We start from the raw sequence: 24,256 nt of genomic DNA, 5'->3' as shown, positions 1-24,256 counted from the left end.
TACACTGTGTGACACACTGTGATACTGCCGCTTCCACATGAGAAGAGAGAGTGGGTATGAGAGGAGGAGACGAGTGGGATTGCGGTACATGATGTGAGGTTCACAAAGAACCAAGAAAAAGCTGAAAAAATTTTTTTGTCATTTAATGTATTCTGATTATAGTTTCCTCCCCCTCTACTCCTCCCCAGTTTCTTCCCACCTCCCTTCAAATCCATATCTATCTCCTTTCTCTCTTGTTAGAAAGCAAACAGCTTTCCAGGGAATTAATAAAACAAAACAGAATAAAATGAGACAGACTAAAAACGAACACATTGGAATAGAACAAAACAAAACACACAAGGAAAAGAGTCCAAGAAAAAGTGCAATAAGCAGATGTAGATGCAGAGATCCACTCATTCTCACACTCAGGAATCCTATAAAAATACTAAACTGGAAGATATGTTATGTAGACTATGTAGGTAGTGTGTGTGTGTGTGTGTGTGTGTGTGTGTGTGTGTGTGTGTGTGTTTATAATAAAAACAAGTTTTTTAAAAAGTCCTGACAGGACATCATTAAACAATGAATCTGTAAGTTGTGGTTGAGTTTACATTCTGTTGGCATCTACTGTTGGGCATGCAGTCTACCCATAAGAGTAGTTTGCTTTCCCAGTGAAATTCCCTTAGAGAAAACTAAATCTTTTTTTTTTTTTGCAAGTGGTTATTGAGTTAAGATAGCTTCTGGGATTGGGATGGGGACATGTGTCCACTTAGGTCTTGGGCTTATCTAGTTTCAGGTTCTTGACCACTGGAACAGTGTCAGGCATGGGCTCCATCTCATGGAGTGGGCCTTAGATTTCCTCAGAGAATGGCTGGTCACTCGCACAGTGTGACTACTGCATCAGCATACCATGCAGGCAGGTTTCCATTGTAGATAGAAGTGGTTATAACTGGGTTGGTTTTTACCTTTCTCCTTGGGTAGCATGCAGAATACCTTTAAGTACCAGTAGGGTGGAGACTCTAGTCAGGCTCCAGCACAATGTTGCCATACTTAACTGAGATTACATAGGTGTTTCTTCAGCAAGAGGGCCTTACCATCAGCTGGAAAGGACAAGAAACAGCCTTGGCAATTGCCTAGTTTATCTGAAGGTTTCCCTTCAGCTAATAATTCAATTTGATGTAACCTATTTCTGGCACTGGATGCTTCACTTGCTAGCAAAAAATGTCTAGTTGGGATTTTATTTCCCCTGTTACTATCCTGATTCCATTTAGGTTCCGTATAGATGTATTTGTTTGAAGATTCTGCTGCGGCAGTAAATTCTTTTAATGAACTCTCAAATGGCTTTTACTGTTAGCTGTCTCCTCTGCATTCCTTTACCTCCCCTTTACCCCTCCCCCCATTTAAACCCCCATTCCACCTCCACCCTGCTCCCGTCCTCACATAATTATGTACTTTATTTTTTCTTCCTTGGGAGATCTTTCCTTCCCTGTTAGTGCCTAACTGCTGTGATTGTAGGACTTTTTAGCAATGCACAGTAAAGGATTAAAAACCAACATTTACAAGTAAGCAAATAGATTACCATATTTGTCTTACTGTATCTGGGTTACCTGACCCCGAATGATTTTCCTAACTCCATCCATTTACCTGTGGATTTCATAATTTTATTTTTAACAGCTGTGTGATATTCTTTTGTGTCAATGTACGACATTTTCCTGAGTCATTTATATGACAATGTACATCTAGACTGTTTCCAATTTCTGGCTGTTAATGATAGAGCAGCAATGAACACAACCGAGAAAGTTTCTCTGTAGTCTTTTTTTTTTCTACCAACGAGTTGAAGGCTACTCCTTACTTTCTCTTCTAGTAGATTCAGTATATTTAGTTTTAGTTGAGGTTTCTTGTACATGTGAAGCTGAGTTTGTGTAGGGTGTTAAGTATGGATATATTTGAACTCTTCTATGTGCAGCCATCAAGTTTGACCAGCACCAATTGTTGAAGATGCTTTCTTTTTTTCAATGTGTATTTCTGGCTTAGAAAACACACACACACACACACACACACACACACACACACACACACACACACACACACACACACACACAAATCAGGTGTCCTTTGAGTGGCTTTATGTTTGGATCTTCAGTTTGATTCCTTTGAATAACACGTCAGTTTTTGTACCAATAATGCTGTTTTTATTACCATAGGTCTGTAGGACAATTGGAGGTCAGTGATGGTGATAATTCCAATAATTTTTTTTCCGGAGCTGGGGACCGAACCCAGGGCCTTGCGCTTCCTAGGCAAGCGCTCTACCACTGAGCTAAATCCCCAACCCCTTCCAATAACTTTTATTATTCAGGATTGGTTTAGCTATCCTGTTGTTGTTGTTGTTGTGCATATCCATGTGAAAATTGTCCTTTCAAGGTCTGTGAAGAATTCTGTTGCAATTTTGATGGGGATTATATTGAATGTGTCGATTGCTTTTAGAAGAGTAGCCATTTTTACTATATTAATCCTACTACTTTATGAGCTTGGGAGACCTTTTTGTGTTCTGTTATCTTCTTCAATTTCTTTCTTCAGTGATTTAAAGTTTGTGTTATATAACTTCTTCATTTGCTTCATCAGAGGTACCCCCAAGATATCTTATATTTTTTGAGGCAATTGCAAAATATATTGCCTCCCTGATTTCTTTCTCAGTTTGTCATTTGTATATAGGAAAGCTACTAATTTTTGTCAGTTAATTTTGTATCCAGCTACTAATAAAGTATTTATTTGCTGTAGGAGTTCCACAGTGAAAATTTTTAGAATGTTTTTGTATACCATCCTACCATCTGCAAACAACAGTACTTTGAATTCTTCCTTTCTGATTTGCATCTCTTGATATCCTTCAGTTATGCTTTTACTCTAGGTAAGACTTCCAGTACTATATTGAAGAGGTGTGGAGAGAGTGGACATTTTGTCTTTTTCCTGATTTTAGAGGAAATACTTGAGTTTCTCTCCTTTTACTTTGATGTTGGCTGCAGGCTTATTGTAAACTGCCTTTATTAGGCTGAGGTATGTCCTTTGTCTCTTTAATTTCTTTAGGACTTTTATTATGAAGGGGTGTTGGATTTTTGTCAAAGGCTCTTTCTCCATTGAATGAATGAGTGGTTATATGGTATTTGTCTTTCAATTTATTTATATGGTATGTTACATTTATTGATTTACTTATGTTGAACCAATCTTGTGTCTCTGGGATAAAGCCTACTTGGTCAGGGTGGATGCTTTTTTTGACATGTTCTTGTATTCATTTGCAACTATTTTTATTGACAATTTTGTATCTATGTTCATGCTTTGAAACTGGTTTATGATTTTCTTCCAATATTGGGTCTTTTGTTTGATTTGGCTTTTGGTTTTTTTTTTTTTTTTTTGAGACAGAATTTCTCTTTGTAGCTCTGGCTGTCCTGAAAATTGCTCTGTAGACCAGGCTGGCCTGGAACTCAGGGATTCACCTGACTCTTCCTTTGCTTCCTGAGTATTAGGATTAAAGGTGAGTGCTACCACTGCTTAGCTCTTGTTGGGTCTTTATGTGGGTATCAGAGTAACTGTGGCCTCATAAAATGAATTGGGCAGTGTTCAGTGCTCGCTCTCTCTCTCTCTCTCTCTCTCTCTCTCTCTCTCTCTCTCTTCCTCTCTCTCTCTCTTTCTCCCTCCCTCCCTCCCTTCCTTTCTTTCTAAGATAATTTGAGTGGAATTGTCATTAACTTTTCTTTGAACTTCTGGTAGAATTCTGCACTAAAACTATATGGCCACTGGGTTTTTATTTTGGAGTTGGGAGACTTTTACTTACTGAGTCTATATTACTAGAGGTTGTAGATCTGTTTACCTGATCTTGATTTAACTTTGGAAAGTGGTATGTATCAAGAAAATTGTCCATATCTTTTAGATTTTCCAATTTGGTAGAGTATAGGTTTTGAAAATGTTTTAATGATTCTTTAGATTTTCTTAGAGTTTGCTGCCTTATCTGCCTTTCATTTCCTGTTTTGTTAATTTAGATATTCTCTGTATTTTAGTTTGGATAAGGATTTGTCTACTTGTTGATTTTCTCAAAGAATCCACACTTTGTTTCATTAATTCTTGTGTTGCTTTCTTCGTATCTATTTTATTGATTTCAGCCCTGAGTTTGATTATTTCTTGCCATCTATTCCTCTTGGATGTGAACAATTCTTTTTGTTCCAGAGATTTCAGTGTGCTGTTAAGTTGCTAGTACAGGAAGATCCCTCCAGCATTTAAAAAAAACTTTTGTTTGTTTGCTTTAATGTAGGAACTTAATGCTATGAACTTGTCTCTTGAGGTCAGTGGGAGATATAGCCTCTAGGTCATGAGAAATGGAGAGATGGTCCCACTCCTTGCCAGCTGCAGCTCTTTGAAGAGCAGACCCTGCACCTCATAGAGCACCACAGTAGAACTTACCTTGGTGGCAGGGGTGCAGGTGGGCTGGCCCAGAGGGTATGAGAACAGGAAAGCGGCTCCACCGGTTGCTGGTACTTGGGTACCAAGTACAGCTGGAGAGCTGATCCTAGTGTGCGATGTGGGTGTTGGTGAGCCAGTGAGCTGATCAACTCAGCTACCATTTAGGCCCACATCCAGGGTGTAACTGCTCTTTTCTATATTCTCTAGGTTCCTCAATAATTATACAGAAGCTTATATATTAATAAGTGCCTAGATCTTAAGCTAGGTTTGTTCTTCCAACTAGCTCAATTAACTTAATTAGCCAATTTATACTATTCTATGTCTGCCACATGGCTGGCTACCTCTCCTCATTTTCATACGTCTGACTTCTTCCAAGTTACAATGGGGAATTTTTTCACTCCTATTTATCAGAGATCCTCTTTCTCTGCCAGATGTCCTACTTTCTAATCCTGCCTCTTATTGGTCATTAGGTTTTTATTGACAGGTGATGTTTTTACACAGTGCAAAAGAGATTATCCCTCTTCTAGGACTTTGAGTTGACACACTGCAACATTTACCCTGTCTGTGAGCTGCTGGAACTCATAAATGGGCCAGTTCTGCAGATCCAAAGCAACAAGAGGATCTGAGAGGACTCACATTGAAGATCTAGTAGTGATTATGGAGCAGAAGCCAAAGGCCTCAAACTAGAACCATAACTCATTGCAATGAACATTTGCAAGAAAGTTGTTTGGTTGAAAGGGTATAATGTGTGACAAACCGTGAGACTTTGATGCTTTTGATGCTTCCATGGTGAGATGGGTTTTGTTTGTTCTGAGGCAGAAGTTGCAAAAATGAAGGACAGAGGACATGATGAACAGGGAGATGAATGGGATTGGGGTACATGATGTAAAATTCACACACACACACACACACACACACACAGAGAGAGAGAGAGAGAGAGAGAGAGAGAGAGAGAGAGAGAGAGAGAGAGAGAGAGAGACTGTAATAGAATTACAATGTTTTTTTTCCCCTTTCTCTTCTGATTAGTTTTGGTTCGAAATTTCACACATTGATGATACCTGGCCTTGTCTTTGTTGGGTGGGTGTGTGGGTGTTTTGTTCCTTGGCTTTTGTTGCTCTCTGGTTCTTCAGAGAGCGTGGTGGCTATGTGTTGCCTGGTAGGATATTCTTGCTGGATTCTGCTAAGTGTGGCCACTGAGCATTTTTGGTAAAATATGATTTTGCATATTTATTGCTGACATTTAGAGATGGGAATGGAGTGGGAGGCAAAAAAGGGGTCCATGGGAAGGGAAGAAAGCAAGATGATCCACCAGAATCAGCTTAGTCTTCTAGGAATCGGGAGGACTAGTTAGGGGAGGCCATAAAAAGTAGTCTGCTAACAAAGCTTAAAGTGAGAGTATGGGAATTAGAATTGGAGAAGAGAAGGGAGAGGTGATGATTCACAATTAATCTACCTGCTTCCCTGGCCAGAGTCAGAAGTTATGCTTCTTTTCATTTTTATTTATTCATTGTTTTTGTGTGTGTTTGGGAGCTGGGCTCAAACTTGGGTTTCATTCCTGCTTGGCAAGCACTCTCCCACTGAGCTATCCCCAATCCTGATTTAATTAGTTTACACCTTGGTGATATTTGTAGTTAAGGGCTACATGATTGTGGTCTGAGAACATGATGGCTCCCTATGAGAACAAAGAGAACTCTTGAAGATTGACAGAGCAGATGAAACAGAAAAAGGGACTGCAGCAGAGGATTTGGGCATCCCAGTAACATACAATGCTGTTTTAGCTTTCAGTCTTAATATATTAAGCACTACTTCAGGATGGTCCAAGAAAGGCTGACATGTAGGGTGTGTGTGTGTGTGTGTGTGTGTGTGTGTGTGTGTGTGTGATTCTGTGTGTACACTTTATTATTTTTAAATTTTATTTATTTATATTTCAAATGTTATCCGCTTTCCCAGTTTCCCCACTGCAAACCCCCTATTTTACCCTCATTTAACCTGCTTCTATGAGAGTGCCCCCCCCACCACTCCTGCCTCACTGCCCTTGCATTCCTCTACATTGGGGTATCAAACCTTCACAGGACCAAGGGCCTCCTCTCCAATTGATGCCGGATAAGCTCCTTAGGTTCTTCCCCTAACTCCTCCAATTGGGGTCCCTGTGATCAGTCTGATGGTTGGCTTTGAGCATCTGCATCTGTATTGGTCAGCATCTGGCAGAGTCTCTCAGGAGACAGCTGTATCAGGCACCTCTCAGCAAGCACTCCTTGGTATCAGCAATAGTGTCTGGGTTTGGTGTCTGCATGTGGGATGGATCCCCAGGTGGGGCAGTCTCTGGATGGCCTGTCCTTCAGTCCTCACTCAGCTCTTTTTCCCCATATTTCCTTTAGACAGGAGCAATTCCGGGTTAAAATTTTGGAAATGGTTGGGTGGCTCCATCTCAACCTGGGAGCCATGCCTAACCTCTGGATATGGTCTTGACAGGTTCTCCTTCCTCTATGTGGGATATTTCAGCTAATGTCATCCCCAGGATGTCCTGGGAGGCTCTTGCTTTCCTGGCATCTGGAACTTTCTGGTGGTTACTCCCAGCTCCCCATCCCCCATTGCTACACACCTTCGTTCAATTTCCTGATCCTCTATTCATTTCCTCCATTTCCTCTCATACCTGATTCTGCCCCCCCTTTTCCTCCTCTTCCTCCTCTGTTCCTCCAAAGTCCTCCCACCCTTTATTTCCCTTGATTATTTTGTCCCCTCTTCTAAGTAGGACTGAAGCATCCATTCTTTGGTCTTCCTTCTTCTTGAACTTCATGTGGTCTGTGGATTGTATTGTGGGTATTCCAAGCCCTTTGCCTAATATCCACTTAACATTGAGTACATACCATTTGTGTCCTTTTGTGACTGAGTTACCTAACTCAGGATATTTTCTAGATCCATCTATTTGCCTGCAAATTTCATGAGATCCTTGTTTTTAATAGTTGAGTAGTACTTCATTGTATAAATGTACCACATTTTCTGTATCAATTCCTCTGTTGAGGGACATCTGGGTTGTTTCTAATTTCTGGCTATTATAAATAAGGCTGCTGTGAATATAGTGGAACATGTGTCCTTGTTGTATGTTGGAGCATCATTTGGGTGTATGCCCTGAAGTGGTATAGCTGGGTCCTCAGGTAATATAATGTCCAATTTTCTGAGGAAATTCCAGTCTCCTTTCTAGAGAGTAGTACAAGCTTGCAATCCCACCGACAATGGAGGAATGTTCTCTTTCTCCACATTCTCACCAGCATCTGTTGTCCCCTGACATTTTTATCTTAGCTATTCTAATGTGTGAGATGGAATCTCAGGGTTGTTTTGATTTGTATTTCCCTGATGGCTAAGGATGTTGAACATTTCTTTAGGTGCTTCTTGGCCATTCACATTTCCTCAGTTGAGAATTCTCTGTTTAGTTATGTTCCCCATTTTTAATAGGGTTATTTGCTTCTCTGGAGTATAATTCTTGAGTTTTTTTGTGTATATTGGATATAAGCCCTCTATTGGATATAGGATTGGTAAAGTTCTCTCAATCTGTTGGTTGCTGTTTTGTCCTATTGACAATGTCCTTTGCCTTACAGAAGCTTTGCAATTTTATGAGGCCCCATTTGTCTATTCTTGGTCTTAGAGCATAAGCCACTACTGTTCTGTTCAGAAAATATTCCCCTTTGTCTTCTACTAGATTCAGTGTATCTGGTTTTATGTGGAGGTCCTTGATCCACTTTTGTAAGTCTGTATAAACCTAGGTGTGCTTATTCATGGAAAGATTAACAAAACTAATTGATGAAAAATATCTTGTTGATACCTGGCACACTCAAAAAAATTTCAGTTCCTTTTTACACTTAGATGGTTTTCCTAAAAGCCTTGGAAGATTGGGGGATTTCAAACTTTAGTGTAAGTAGGCATAATAAAGTAGTGGTACAACACTTTTTTCTGTTCTATCCTCCTATGCCAAAAAAAGTCCTGAAACAAAACATGTCCCTGGCTATACCTGTACATTTTCATTGTTTACATCTTCTGTTTAATTCTTTCAATCTGAGATTTACCAGGTGGATTAAATTTCCTACTATAGTCTATCATTTTACTGTGACTTCATAAGTTACTTAATGCTATATGTTAATGTAATTATTTTGTAGTTTTATTTCCATTGAGTTAATATTTAACAACAACAATAATAATATAATAATAACAACAACAATAATAATTTAGTTGTTTGGTCCATGATAGTGTTCTTAATTTCTAGCTACTGATGGTGGGTTTTGATTGGCTATTTTCAACATCCGTTTTTCATTTTCCTTCTCTTTCTGTCTCCCACACCATCTTTCTCACTCACTGTAAAACAGGCTGCATTTGTGCTCCTTCTGCTTTAGCTTTCAGACCTGGACTGTAGCTTTTCAGCAGCATGACTTGCTGTTTTCTAGCACTCCTCTAGGTATTGTTTGCACATTGTGTACCAGGAGGCAGTCATTCGCTCACCTACCACTTCCACTGTGAAGAGCTGCAGATTTGTATATCAAAGGCAGCTCAGTGCTAGAGTTCTCACTAGCGTGTGGAAATTACTTATCTAGCATGGTTTAGATGTCCAGACTGTAAAGGGACAGTAGAAAGGAATGTTGGAATAATGGCAAATAAGTAGTAATAATTAAAATGGCAGTAGTCCTGTTTAGAATAAGATCTTTACATAAAAATGATCTATACCTATTTAAAATCTGGACTTCAATTAACTCCTCAGAAAATTTTAAAAATAAAACTTTAGAGCCCACAATGCCCATAATGCAACCCACAGAACATATGGAGTATAAAAGGAAGGAAAGCCAGGGTGTGGATGCTTCAGTCCTGCATTGAGGGGGACACAGGATGATTGTGGGAGGTGGAGGGAAAGGGGAACAGGGAGGGAGAAAGGAGGTGCAGGAAATAAGGGTGGCAGCATCAGGATCTGGAGGAGATAAAAGAGAGGTACAAAAGGTCAGGAAATGGAACAAAAATATGTAGCAAGGGGAAATGAAGAACAGGGGATAGCCACTGAAGGATCCCACACACCAGGGAAATGTGAGGCTCCCAGGACCCAATGGAGACGACTTTAGCCAAAATGCTTAGAGAAGGGGGAGATAATCTCTACAGAGACCTCCTCCAGCAGATCGGCACAGCCCCCTGTTGAGGGATGGGGACACCCACCCATCTCAAAATTTTTAACCCAGAAATGTTCCTGTCCAAAAGAACAGGGACAAAAAATAGAACAGAGACTGAAGGAAGAGCCAACCAGGGACTGCCCCACCTGGGTACCCATCATGTCTGCAGACACCAAAGCTAGCACTGTTGCCATGATCAAGAGGAATTCAGGCCAACAACTGACCAATGCAGATGTGGATGTTTGGCGCCAACCATCATCAGGTGGAGCTTAGGGAACCTGGTGGGAGGAGCTGGCAGAAGGACTGGAGGAGCAGAGGGGAATTGCAGCCCCTTTGGAAGAACAACACAGGCTGGTTGGTCACCCAGTTCTCCCAGAGTCTAGACCACCCCTAGGAGTGTACCTGGAGGAATCCATGACTCCTGATACATATGCAGCAGAGGATGGCCTTGTCTAACAGCATTGGGTGAGGAGGTCCTTGGTCCCAGGAAGGCATAGAGGATGCTGAAACAGTGGGGGCAGGAGAGTGTGGATGGGTGAGGGAGTACTCTCATACAGACAAAGGGGAGGGTGGAGGGTGGGTGTGGGATGGGGGGCTAGCAGAGGAGTACCTGGGATGCAGGATATCATTTGAGATGTAAACTAATGGAATGATTACTAAGAAAATAAAAAATAAAAAAAATCTTTAGGTTGTAAGTCTTAACTGTTGTTTATTTAACAGTCCAGTATAGAGCTTTTAAATGATGTCTTCAAACATTTAAAAATGCATATGCATATGTACACATATGTACAATACCCTGGTAACTAGGTTTCCTATCTCAACTTATGAACCTATGAGTTCCTCTCCTCCTATTCATTTTCCTGAAATAAATGAGAAGAAAACAGGGGGAAAATATAAGGCCCTAGGGTAACTACACTTGTTGCTTTGAGAGTCACCACATATCCTATGGAAAGACAGTGTGAGTTTAGAAAACAAAACAAAACAGAAATATTCCACACATGTTCCATGACATCAAAATCACAAAGAGCCCATGCTTGTCAGAAACTTCAAGTATTTGTGGACAGAGAAACAAGCATTAAATTCAAGAAAAGCTGTCTCAGGAATTCTTTTTTCAAACCTAGATATACAGGACATTTCTTGAATCTGAAAATAGTTTTTTAGAAAATAAGAGAGAGGTCCATGGGGAACAGATCAAACCATTCTGAAACAAAGGATTGTTTCTTCCCACACCAAAGTAGAATCAATATGTATATGGCAATAAGAAGCTATCATTTTGAGAGTGGGGAGGTGGTGGGGTAAATTGCTAAAGAAAAGGAAGGTAAAAAGGTGATTTATTATATTTTTATGAAAATTTGTAAAAATTAAAATTAAAAATAAATTCAAGAACACAGCACTTACTATATAGGGACAGAAGAGTAAGTCTCACAGTAACACCGAGAATGATGTCACTTCAGTGGAAATTGAAGGTTCATAAAGAAGGAGGGGAGTTCAACACGCATCCTTTTTGGTACTGAGAAAATAGTAAAGAAATGGGAGGAGGATTAAGAATGCTTCAAAAGATTATTCAATTCTCCCTTACTACAAATCATTCTATGAAAAACAAAAACAAAAACAAAAACAAACAACCGCAAACCAAAACCAAACCAAGCGAAAACAAAACCAACCTCCCTACCCTGAAAAAATTCCCAAAACTATTTTTCTTTATACCAGAAGAGGGCATCTTAAGATAGAGATGTTAGAAGCCAATAAAAACCTTCATCCTTTTTCAGTAAAAATTATCACAGTAAAAATTAAGTTGATGCTGCTATACAAGTCTACTATAGGAAGAAAACAGAGTCAAAAATCGAAACATTCTAGAAAATGAAATTCTCCTTAATTTTAACGTCTTCAATACAAATTTAAAACTTGAAGGTTCTAGATAGAGCTTGGTGACAGGGCACTTGCCTAGCATTTACAGCATACTAAGAAGGGGAAGAATGCAACGAAAATTTAAAATTATGGGATATAGAAGGAAATTTATATCTACCTATGTTTACACTGAGAAAAGCAAAAAGATAGAGAACAAACAATCTGCCATTGAATCTCAAAGATCTAGGAAAGCAATAACAAACGAACTAAAAAATTAAGGTAAAGGAAGACATAATAAAAATCACAACAAAAATAAATAAGGGACCAAAGATAAAACTGTTTAATTGATATGGGCCAAGCTCTTGATTACAATTGTTTTCTCTGCCAGTTCAAGAGTTAAAAGGCAGGGACACAGGTGGCAGCAGGGAAATCTCAAACACCTCAGACATAACCAGCAGATGAAGAAAGGGATGGAGGGCACATAAACCAGACACGCAGAGAAGAAACCTGCTGCAAAGCAGAGGGGTGACTTGGAAAGCAAAATAATCCAAATATTTATTTATTTATTTATTTATTTATTTATTTATTTATTTATTTATTTATTCATTCATTCATTCATAGCCTCTCAAGAGTCTTCTTTCCTTATATAGGGTCGCTCAGTCTGAAGAGAGCCAGGGTGGCTGGTGGGTTCACACTGTTGTGTATCATGCCCTGAGCAGGCCTTGAACTTGTTGAGCCTGGCTGGAGACAAAAGCCAGCAATAACTTTGTTATAAACTGTTCTTATGAACCTGCTATATAGACCAATATTCGGTGACAGAGAGAAACTGACAGATTCCCCAGCACATACAGTTTATTGAGATTTAATCAAAAGAAGGTAAAGGAAGAAAGGAAGTATGGAAACCTCAATGGACCTATAATAAAACCGAATCAGCAATACGTTTTGTTGTTCTTAAATATTTTTTTAAAAATTCCCTAGATGTAAACCTGTGCATTGCCAACCAGAAGATTTTTGACAATGACTTTAACAGCATTTTTTTTTTGAAGATAGGCTTCTGTAACAGTGCCGAGAAACTTAAACCAACCTTTACAGTAAGCAGGGCTATTATCAGAAAGAAAAAAAGTATTGCTCGTGATGATGTGGAGAAATCAGAACACTTCATGTGAATATTGTGTGAACACATCAATACTTTACAGAGACAATATGGATGCAGATTATTACTCCATGTTGATAAATGCCAAGAGAAGTGACTCCAATGGTCAATAAGAAATTTTAAGCAAAAGAAGAGAGAGAAACAGAGACAGAGACGGTGAAAGATATTACATCCATATCTTGAAATAAAACAACATATTGTTTGGGCTCAAAAAAGTCACCCAGTTGTCATTAAAAATAAATGGCCCTGTCCTTTTTCACATGGGCTGAGATGATCCAAGGAAAGCTATGGCATACACAGCTTGTTTGACATTGTTTGTGATTCTTAGCTGAGATGTATCCAGATAGGTATTTTTCAGATCTTCCAGTTTCTCCTTTCTAGTGTAGAGCTGATCAAACATGTCAAACAATCTGTCTTCTTTACCAGTCATAGTTACTCTGCAGGAATATGAGAATTGGGTCGGACACAGTTAAAAGCTGAGATGATCCAAGGGAAATCGATAGCATTCACAGTGTTTTTACTATTAATGACAACTGGTTGACTTTTTTGAGTCCAAACAAGTATGTTGTTTTAGTTCAAGATAAGGGCGTAATTCAATGGTAAAGATATCATTTGAATCCTTGCTCTGGCATACATCATAAATGAATTCTGGTATAAATGGTCCTTGATATTGCAAGTCCAGTGGTTCCACCAAAATAGGGAAAATACTCAGGCTTTGCAATGAGAGCAGAGTTAACCCAGACTTCACTGGCTATCCATGTCCTGTCAGTTATGTTATGATGAACCACTTCCAGCACAAAGGGGCTGAGATGAATGTCAGTTGCATAAAGCACAATGACTTTGCAGAGGAACTCTTTACTGCATTAGCAGCATTTTGCAGTTATTATTGGAGTAGACTTTTGGAGAGGTTTCAGAGAAAGCAATGCAAAGGTTAAAAGTTTCCATTTTCCCCCTAAAGGACTTTACTGCATATTTTCCATAATCGACATCAGTTGCAATAGCACTTACCCAGATCCAAACAAATTGAAGTTTTGAGTTTTCACCATGGCCTCAAACTGAATCTTTTCACTGTTTACTACACTGCAACTATATGATAGAAGCTGGAATTTGTCTCTAAGAGCCGAGCAGGAGAAGTATATTTCACCTACAACTGAAAATATTCACAGTTATTGGAAGCCAAGACCCAAGTCTTAAATGGCACAACTTTAGAATATATTCACTGAGAGGAAGTGAACTGGGCTGTGCTCACTTTTTTTCATCCATCCATCCATCCATCCATCCATCCATCCATCCATCCATCCATCAACAATGACTTTCCATTCCCCCAAATCAGTGGGGGTAGTGGTGTTTGATTGCCCTATCAATGCAAAGGACCATCAGGCTACCAGTTATTAAGGTGAGGACACTTGATGCTCTAGTCTTCATGGGTGGGCCATATCCCTGACAGGAATGTTGTTTTCTCTTATCTGGACTCTTCCTCAGCTTTAGCTCTCATATGCAAAGGTGATAGAATGAGTTGTGCTCTCAGTCTACTTGGCACCAGCTTCTCTCACCTGTGCTCTCTGTTTCTGCCACCATCACATTTCCCATTACTTTTCATCTTTTTCCTCTTCTTCTCTTGATTTCCAAGATTTTGAGTATGTAAAACTTAGCTGGAGATGGACGACAGAAAGTGTTACTCCAACCTTGTATTTAAGCAGTATTCTTCACTATGTCACTAAACACCCATTTTATATGAGCATATTAAAGAAAAGGAGGAGTAGTTTTTAATCTCAGAGTTCATTGATCTTTGTATGTATTTCCTATCTTTGGAACCATACACATGGAGATCAATTGATCCCATATTCCTAATTGTTTTAAATGCATCTTGGCGGTAATTAACCCTCCATGTTTTTGACTGTAGTTTAGAGAATGCTACTACTTTATGCAAACTAATATTGCTAATAGATCACTTCAAGTAGGATCATTTATAACACCAAAGCTCCAAGGCTGTTGATGCACTCACAGAACTAGACTATGTCTGCGTTTCTCAGTCCTTCCCTTTTGTTCTATTCTTATACTGTCAGCTAAAGTTACTCTTCTTTAGAACTACATGACCAGCAACATCATAGAGAACATGTTTAAGAAAGAAATGTGGCTTTCTCTAGAGGCATTAAAGGAATAACTGTGTGTCACATGTGAGTTGGTTGGTGACAGAGATGACAGAGGCTATGTCTATGTTCAGTGTTCTGACCTGTGAACATCTGAATAATTAGTAGCCTAAAACTTCATAAAAAATGAGCCCAGTCAGATGCCAGGCAGGCCAGGGCAGGGAGCAAGTCAGCAACAAGAAGAACCCTACCTGGGACCCGGGGCACCAGGCAGGAATAAGCCAGATACGTATGATATCCCCCACTACTACATAGAGCCATATGGGAAAGCTTGGACAAGTAGCAAGCCCAAGACAACCACCAGCCCAGTGCCATGGGACCCAGACTCAGCTATCTTGAGATGACCATAAGTCCAGTGGAATGCAGACTTGGTGGGGGTGGACAGACCATCCCTGAGGTGATCCCTGTCAAGTGCCATAATGCACAGGCGGGGCATAGAATTCCTGAGAACACCCCTGAATCAACCGCAGACACTCAGGGACCACTAAGAGGGGGCAAATAAGTGGTAGAGAAATGGAAGAGAAAGAGAAGCAGAAGGATATGGGCACAACAAAGGGAGGCAGAACTGGAGACTTGAGGGTAGTGAGAAACAGCCTGATATGAATATGTGAAGTATCTGGTGTGGTGGGATTTTGGTCTGTGCTGCTACCAAGGCCCATGTGTGGGTCTATGGCTTTGGAGCAGCAGGAATGTACCAAAGGGCAGGTGGATATCCCAGGTTAGGCCTGCCACCTAGAGGCATGTTAATATCTGAAGGCTGTGCTGAACTGGCCCCACCCCTGGCTTAGGAATCATGGGAGAGCTGGCCCCAGGAGTATGAGAGCAGGAGAGCTGGTCATGTACCTCACCCACTGCAGCAATCAGTAGAGCAGAGCAAGCCCCTCATCTTGCTAGGGTAGCACAGTAGAGCTGGCTCTGAATGTGGGGACTAGGAGTAAGTCAACCCTGAGGGCATGAGCATTTGGAGAGTTAGCCCTGCCTTTTGTCTGCTGTGCAGTGGTGGTAACAGGGAAAAGGGAGAGATACCCTTCTCCCCTTCTTCATCCCTTACCACCTATAGCAGGTGGGAGAGGCGGACCATGAGAGTAGGAGAACTGCCTTTGCCCCTCAAGAGAGCAGGCCCTATATCTTGCCTGGGCAACAGGGTAGATCTTGCCCTAGTTATGGGGAGGTGTTGAGGATGAGCCAGCCCCAAAGGTATGAGAGGTTGAGAACCATTCAAGCCTCCCACCTGCTGGTGAGAACAATCCAGTGAGAAGGCTTTGCACCTTACCTGGGCAGCACAGTAGAGCTGACCCTGATGGAATAGGCACAGATGAGCTAGTACCAAGGACATGAAAATGGGAGAGCTGGTTCTGTCCTTGCTGATTGTAGCATTGGATGGGCCAGCTAGAGCAAAGTAGGAGAGGTTGTCCTGGAAGCATGGGTGAAGGAAAGCTGGCAGGCTAACCAGCTCAGATACCTTGCAGGCTCAGATCCAAGGCCTTGAATTGGCCCATCCCAACATCTATGCCATTGATGAAGATGAACTGTTGGAAAGCATGAAGGGACCAAGTCTACAGTTCCAACACTACCAGACATTCACCACATAGGACAACAACAGGTTATCCAAGAGGAGTCCCAGAGAGGTTCTAATACTGATAGCAGAGTAGAAGTCAGAGGCCTCGTGCCAGATGAATGAGTCATTGCAATGAACATTTGCAAGCAAAGTGTGGATGAAAGGATATATTATGGGACACACTATGGTACACTACAGCTTCTAAAATACTTTTTGTTTTTGTTGGCGGAGGGTGGGTGGTGGTGGTTGCAAGGGTAGAAGGTGGGTAGTGGGAGAGGGGTAGATGAGTGGGATTGGTATTCATGATGCAAAGTTCACAAAGAACTGATAAAAAATCTTTTAAAAGAAAGAACTGTGTTTCTGAAGCAAAGACAACTTATTTCAATGACTTGTTAAAGAATTCATCCATTTGTGGACAGAATAACTAATGTTTGAAAAGGACATATGGAAACCTAATATTTTATAAGCTACCATACACTCATATAGTTTATATTATATAAAAGTATTTAATTGGTGTTATCCTATTCAGGGGAGTATGCTTATCCCTGAAGCCATAGATTGCTAAATAAAAAGCACAGGGCCAGCTATGGGATATTTCCCCTGAAATTGTGGGTTAGATGTTCCAGAAACTCTCAACAATATAGGCTATTGCCATTACTCTTTGTTGCCCCCAAAACTTGATGGTAAGCCCCAATTAATGAAGATCACAGACACAGACACAGACACAGACACAGATACAGACACACATACACACACACACACACACACACACACACACACACACACACACTGGAATTAGAATGTGGAGAATTCAAGTTTTGCTACTGACCACAAAGCTTCTTTCCTGCTGTCTAACTTTCATGCTGCTGTGTTAAGTAAGTCTTACTCAACTACGAACCTTGTGAAATGTGATAATGTCTGGCATGGCAAGATATACCTATGGCTGGAACAATGGTATGAATGTTATAGAATTATACCTTTCTGATTTGGATTTAAACCCTGCTCCGAAGGAAGAAAAACATTTGGCACTGTAAATCTGACCAAGAATCAATGGTTGGGGATTTTATAGGTCCCAAGGGTGAACCTACTAGTATTATTCTATGAAATAGACATACATCCAACTTTCCTCTCAATTCCTATTTCTACCCATAAATACATGGAGCTCTGAGATGTCAGCAGTGAGGTCTCTTTGAACAGCCACAAATGAGACATCTATATTACAACTACCTTGGTTCAGTTGTCATCACAGAGAGGGAGCAGCAAGACCAAGAGGTCATAAAGGGCTGGAACAAACCTGTGTCTTTTGGACCATGACAGGACTGGTGAACTCATGTCCTCACAGAGACCACAATTAATTACACAAGGTCGACACGCTATCAATCCAGTGAACATCTTAGCATGGAAGGGGACGGTCTTCATGAGTTCCCATTCCTAATGAGATGTGGATGGCTGATGGCTTTGGGTAAGAAAGAATCAGCTTTCTTTAGGAGTGTGGCTCCTGGTAGGTTGACCCCATACCCATGAGTACATGGACAGAATATATTGGGCTCCATGAGTTAATCATTCAATCAAACAATCAAACAAACAGCAAAGAAGTACATGATTTTGGGGGAAGGTAGAGAGGTAGAAGTAGATATGGAAGAAGTTAGGAGGAGAAATGGCATTGAATATGATTAAAATATGATGTATAAAATTCTGAATAAAAGCATTTTTTAAAATGTAGCCATATAAGACCTTGTTACTTGTGTCTAGAGAGATGGTTCTGTAGTTTAGGGCACTTGTTATTCTTGTAGATGATCTGGGTTCAATTCTCAGCACCTATATAATAGTTCACAACCACCCATAAATTCAATTACAAGGGATCCATCAGGCATACATGTGGTGCCCACATATGTGTCTAGGCTAACCTTTATACACATAAAGTAAACTAAATAAATCTTTTCAGAAAAATGTAATGTTGCTGTAAAACAAACAGACAAAATCACAAACCCCAAAATTTATCTTGATATTTGAACCTCTTGGACCTTGGCTTCTAAAGTTAATAATTGAGATAATATAGATGGTTGTTCAATTCATTAATGAGATAACAAATACAATAGTATCATCTAGAACATTTATTTTGCTTTCGTTTTAGATTTATTGAAATACCTGTGCTAGTATATGTGTCTAAGTGTCCTTAGTCCATATGTGATCTCTCATTATTATTTAATAAAAGACAGGATTTTTGGGACTAGAATTTTGGGTAAACTATACCAAATCTACACCTAAGGTACAAGCCGAGTCACCTACCCTTTCCTTTGTTTCTGTTTCTTTCTATTTTTTATTCCTTCTAAATTTGCACTTTCAGTTCCACAGGAGATACCATGCAGGCCTGAGCATGTGGTTTGGTGGTGCAGCTTTTGCCTAGTGTGAGCAAATCCCTAGACTTTATCCTCAGTACTACAGGTGAACAGACAAAATGCAAGGTATATTCCCTTACCACTACTTTACTGCCACTAAAACTTTGATAATCATTCTCATAAATATGCCTTGACACGATGCCAGTGCCAGAAAAACACACATGGTATGTACTTATTGATAAGTGGCTATTAGTCCAAATGCTTGAATTACCCTAGATGTGCAGAACACATGAAACTCAAGAAGGATGGCCAAAATGCGAATGCTTCACTCCTTCTTTAAAAGGGGAACAAGAATACCCTTGGCAGGGAATAGAGAGGCAAAGTTTAGAACAGAGGCAGAAGGAACACCCATTCAGAGCCTGCCCCACATGTGGCCCATACATATACAGCCATCAAACTAGGTGAGATGGATGAAGCAAAGAAGTGCAGGCTGACAGGAACCGGATGTAGATCTCTCCTGAGAGACACACCAAGAATACAGCAAATACAGAGGCGAATGCCAGCAGCAATCCACTGAACTGAGAACAGGACCCCTGTTGAGGGAATCAGAGAAAGAACTGGAAGAGCTTGAAGGAGCTCAAGACCCCATATGAACAACAATGCCAGAGCTTCCAGGGACCAAGTCTCTACCCAAAGACTATACCTGGACTGACCCTGGGCTCCAACCTCATAGGTAGCAATGAATAGCCTAGTAAGAGCCAGTGGAAGGGGAAGCCCTTGGTCCTGCCAAGACTGAACCCCCAGTGAACGTGATTGTTGGGGGGAGGATGGGGAAGGGAACACCCATATAGAAGGGCAAGGGGAGAGGTTAGGGGGATGTTGGCCCAGAAACCAGGAAAGGGAATAACAATCAAAATGTAAATAAGAAATACCCAAGTTAATAAAGATGAAAAAAAATGCCAGTGCCTTGCATGAGATAACCACTTCGTGTGAGTTGTTAAGCATGACTCAGAGGCCACCAAAATAACAGATCATCGCCATTACTCTTGGTTGCACAGCAGAGCTTGCTAAGTACCGATTGCTGGAGACCACATTCTTTGGTTGAAGAACATAGAAAAATCAACCTGAAATTAAACTAAAAGCTTCCTCCCCAAATACCTTCCATAGTATCAGAAGGTGTTATGTAGTCTCCTTGAGGAAAACTTCACACTTTTATATAGTTGTGATTCTTATGAGCTACAATACCAACTTTCTAGGCCAGATGTGCCGATTGGTGCAATTGTATCCTGACTGTTGCTGGAGGAAGTCATCTGCTTTCTGAGTGAACTTGACACCCACTCCTCAGGAGGGAACTTATTCCTGCTACTGAAAATTAAGTAAAAATCTATGGAAGGGAAGATTATAGACTCTAGGGAAAATCCACTACTACTGATTTGCCTTCTAAATTTTTATGTTTTTCCCCATAGATTAGTACTACTCTCAGTGTTGATCAGAGAAGATTCTGTTTGCCATAGATGGTTAATTTAGAGACACATAAACTGCTAACTGGTTAAAATGCTGAAGATAAGTGACTTTTGAATTTTGAGCCTATATGAAACATCTTTTCTACTACTCTAAGGCTCAGGGAACACTGAGGGAAAGGGAGTAGAGAAAAATATAAGTTCAGGAAGAGAGGGAAGAGTGCTGTAAAGTACTGCCTTCTGCATACAACTTAGATGCAGTGCCCAGGAACTCACAGAAGTAGTAGTTACCTGTGCAAGACTGAACTAAAAACATTCTATAATGAATAGGGGCGCGATTATAAGGCCGCATCACTCCCTGAGAAGCTATAAGCACTTACTGGAGAGGGAAGAGGAATACTCCTCAATGGTGTATCTACTGGTAAATTATTCTTGCTTAAGTAAGCAATCCCTCATCCATGATCACTCAAACAAGCTCAGTTAAATGTAGTGGAACACACACACACACACACACACACACGCACACACACACACACACACACACACTCCCACAAAGCAGACCTGTGAAAAAGGAAGAGTTGGAGAAAAGGTAGAAGATCATAGAGGATAATGGAAAGTATATGATCAAAGTGATGCAAAATTGTGACAAATATTATAAGCATCGAATGACTTATCTTTAGAAACAATTATAGAAAATTTTAATGTTTTTCTATAATTCATTCTTTATGATATCAGCTATTTTATGTATAAATGTGTCATTCTGTCTAAATTTAAAAGAATTTGTAAAGGTATAAAAATTAGTAGCTCCAAATTGTATCCATCTTATAAGATTTTATTTTAGTATGTTAGCGTGATTATTTGGGTCATAACCCCAAAATCCAGTCTGTATTCATAGCTTACTGTTTAACTGAGGGCTGTTGCCCATTTACTCACAGCTGGTTTTGCCTTCACATATGACCCTGTAAGTAACACAACTAACTCTGACTAAAAAATATCTAGCTCTATCAAATGTCTTATTTGCCTCCATTTTCTAAACTGTGGGTGGTTCACATAGTCTCCCCTCATATTTTTAAGGTGTTACCAACAAGACTTAGTGACTAGTTCGATTCTCAAAGGTTTCTCTCCCTCGATGCTCTTCAGAGTTTGGCTTCATCTAATAAAATGTCTCCCTGGGTGAGTGCCCTCTCTTCAGTGCTAACAGCACGAGAGTCCTTCCTGAGCTCCCAGGCTTAGTTCACAACCTTCCTGGAATGCCTCAGAAGAATGCCTCATGCATGCTTGGCCTCCCTTTATTACCAGAAGGCAGCTGTTTCTGAGCAATTACCCATTAGTTGCTAAGGATACCCCTTGGCAATGCTATGTTTATCATTCACAGAGATTTTTGATCTAATCCTCTGAGGAAATTCTGTGTTTGAGACTATAAAATCATGAACATACATTATTTTAAGCTATAAGTATATTTCAAACTTCACAGTTCACACTTATAAATTGCTCCTCATTTCTCATTCTTCCTCTAGGTCATGAATTAGGTTCAGATTGAGGAGGTTTCTGATCTGTGCAGCAGCATCTGGTCCTCCGTTTAGGAACCTTCAGAAAACTGGTGTTATATCAGGGTTTCAGTGATTGCCTCCTCCAAGTATCATGGAATTCATCAAAGAGAAAGCAGACCATAAAAATCCCATCTCTGTGCTCTCACAGGGAGGGTCTTCTGAATGCACACTGATGGATAAATTTTCAGTTCCTCATTTTTCAACACACCTCAAGTAACTGTTTTCATTTAGTTCTCTTTAAAAATGAGTAGCATGAATTCATTTGGCTAATGCAGGCGGAGGTACAGATCCAAAGCCAGTGATCCATTTTAGACCTTGTGGAAAGGAGACCAGTAAGGTCCAGGAGGTAAGATTATTGCTCACGTCTTCACTAGTTAGCTTTCCCTTCCTTTTCTGAGACCCTTGACCTCTGACCACATAGCAGTGCTATTTGGCAACATCTTGAAAGTACTAGGGGAGACTATGTGAGCCTTTCCCAGAACTCCAAAGGCCCTATTTAAATCAGAAATTCTCTGGGTATGGGTGAGTCTTTCCAAGTGTCAGATTCAATAGTACCTCTATTGAATAGTTATACTGTCAGAGTGTTGAATAGTACCTGTATTAAATAATAATACTGTCAGAGGAGGTAGTGACAAGTTGTTTTGTCTGTAAAGGTAAGTTTTCTTTCTCTGACAGAGATTTCTTTTTTTTTTTTTTTTTATTAACTTGAGTATTTCTTATATACATTTCGAGTGTTATTCCCTTTCCCGGTTTCCGGGCAAACATCCCCCTCCCCCCTCCCCTTCCTTATGGGTGTTTCCCTCCCAACCCTCCCCCCATTGCCGCCCTCCCCCCATAGACTAGTTCACTGTGGGTTCAGTCTTAGCAGGACCCAGGGCTTCCCCTTCCACTGGTGCTCTTACTAGGATATTCATTGCTACCTATGGGGTCAGAGTCCAGGGTCAGTCCATGTATAGTCTTTAGGTAGTGGCTTAGTCCCTGGAGGCTCTGGTTGCTTGGCATTGTTGTACTTTTGGGGTCTCGAGCCCCTTCAAGCTCTTCCAGTTCTTTCTCTGATTCCTTCAATAGGGGACCTATTCTCAGTTCAGTGGTTTGCTGCTGGCATTCGCCTCTATATTTGCTGTATTCTGGCTGTGTCTCTCAGGAGCGATCTACATCCGGCTCCTGTCGGTCTGCACTTCTTTGCTTCATCCATCTTGTCTAATTGGGTGGCTGTATATGTATGGGCCACATGTGGGGCAGGCTCTGAATGGGTGTTCCTTCAGTCTCTGTTTTAATCTTTGCCTCTCCCTTCCCTGCCAAGGGTATTCTTTTTCCTCATTTAAAGAAGGAGTGAAGCATTCACATTTTGATCATCCGTCTTGAGTTTCGTTTGTTCTAGGGATATAGGGTAATTCAAGCATTTGGGCTAATAGCCACTTATCAATGAGTGCATACCATGTATGTCTTTCTGTGATTGGGTTAGCTCACTCAGGATGATATTTTCCAGTTCCAACCATTTGCCTACGAATTTCATAAACTCGTTGTTTTTGATAGCTGAGTAATATTCCATTGTGTAGATGTACCACATTTTCTGTATCCATTCCTCTGTTGAAGGGCATCTGGGTTCTTTCCAGCTTCTGGCTATTATAAATAAGGCTGCGATGAACATAGTGGAGCACGTGTCTCTTTTATATGTTGAGGCATCTTTTGGGTATATGCCCAAGAGAGGTATAGCTGGATCATCAGGCAGTTCAATGTCCAATTTTCTGAGGAACCTCCAGACTGATTTCCAGAATGGTTTTACCAGTCTGCAATCCCACCAACAATGGAGGAGTGTTCCTCTTTCTCCACATCCTCGCCAGCATCTGCTGTCACCTGAGTTTTTGATCTTAGCCAATCGCACTGGTGTGAGGTGAAATCTCAGGGTTGTTTTGATTTGCATTTCCCTTATGACTAAAGATGTTGAACATTTCTTTAGGTGTTTCTCAGCCATTCGGCATTCCTCAGCTGTGAATTCTTTGTTTAGCTCTGAACCCCATTTTTTAATAGGGTTATTTGTTTCCCTGCGGTCTAACTTCTTGAGTTCTTTGTATATTTTGGAAAAAAGGCCTCTATCTGTTGTAGGATTGGTAAAGATCTTTTCCCAATCTGTTGGTTGCCGTTTTGTCCTAACCACAGTGTCCTTTGCCTTACAGAAGCTTTGCAGTTTTATGAGATCCCATTTGTCGATTCTTGATCTTAGAGCATAAGCCATTGGTGTTTTGTTCAGGAAATTTTTTCCAGTGCCCATGTGTTCCAGATGCTTCCCTAGTTTTTCTTCTATTAGTTTGAGTGTGTCTGGTTTGATGTGGAGGTCCTTGATCCACTTGGACTTAAGCTTTGTACAGGGTGATAAGGATGGATCGATCTGCATTCTTCTACATGTTGCCCTCCAGTTGAACCAGCACCATTTGCTGAAAATACTATCTTTTTTCCATTGGATGGTTTTGGCTCCTTTGTCAAAAATCAAGTGACCATAGGTGTGTGGGTTCATTTCTGGGTCTTCAATTCTATTCCATTGGTCTATCTGTCTGTCTCTGTACCAATACCATGCAGTTTTTATCACTATTGCTCTGTAATACTGCTTGAGTTCAGGGATAGTGATTCC

At 40.5% G+C, this 24,256-nt stretch overlaps 1 non-coding gene and 1 pseudogene across 1 annotated transcript; one reads left to right on the top strand and one right to left on the bottom strand.

Moving 5' to 3' along the window:
* Nucleotides 1-12,826: 12,826 nt before the first annotated feature.
* LOC147996283 (vomeronasal type-2 receptor 1-like) lies at nucleotides 12,827-14,160 on the bottom strand (annotated as a pseudogene).
* Nucleotides 14,161-14,706: 546 nt separating this feature from the next.
* On the top strand, nucleotides 14,707-14,837 carry LOC120101314 (small nucleolar RNA SNORA17). The gene has a single exon (XR_015679424.1). It is a non-coding gene; the product is annotated as a small nucleolar RNA SNORA17 (small nucleolar RNA).
* Nucleotides 14,838-24,256: the final 9,419 nt, after the last annotated feature.

The sequence above is a fragment of the Rattus norvegicus genome, chromosome 2 (assembly GCF_021556685.1).
Source record: "Rattus norvegicus strain SHRSP/BbbUtx chromosome 2, alternate assembly SHRSP_T2T, whole genome shotgun sequence".
Classification (NCBI taxonomy): domain Eukaryota; kingdom Metazoa; phylum Chordata; class Mammalia; order Rodentia; family Muridae; genus Rattus; species Rattus norvegicus.
Note: the sequence above shows the minus strand (reverse complement) of the source record. Positions and strands in the feature narration are given on the sequence as shown.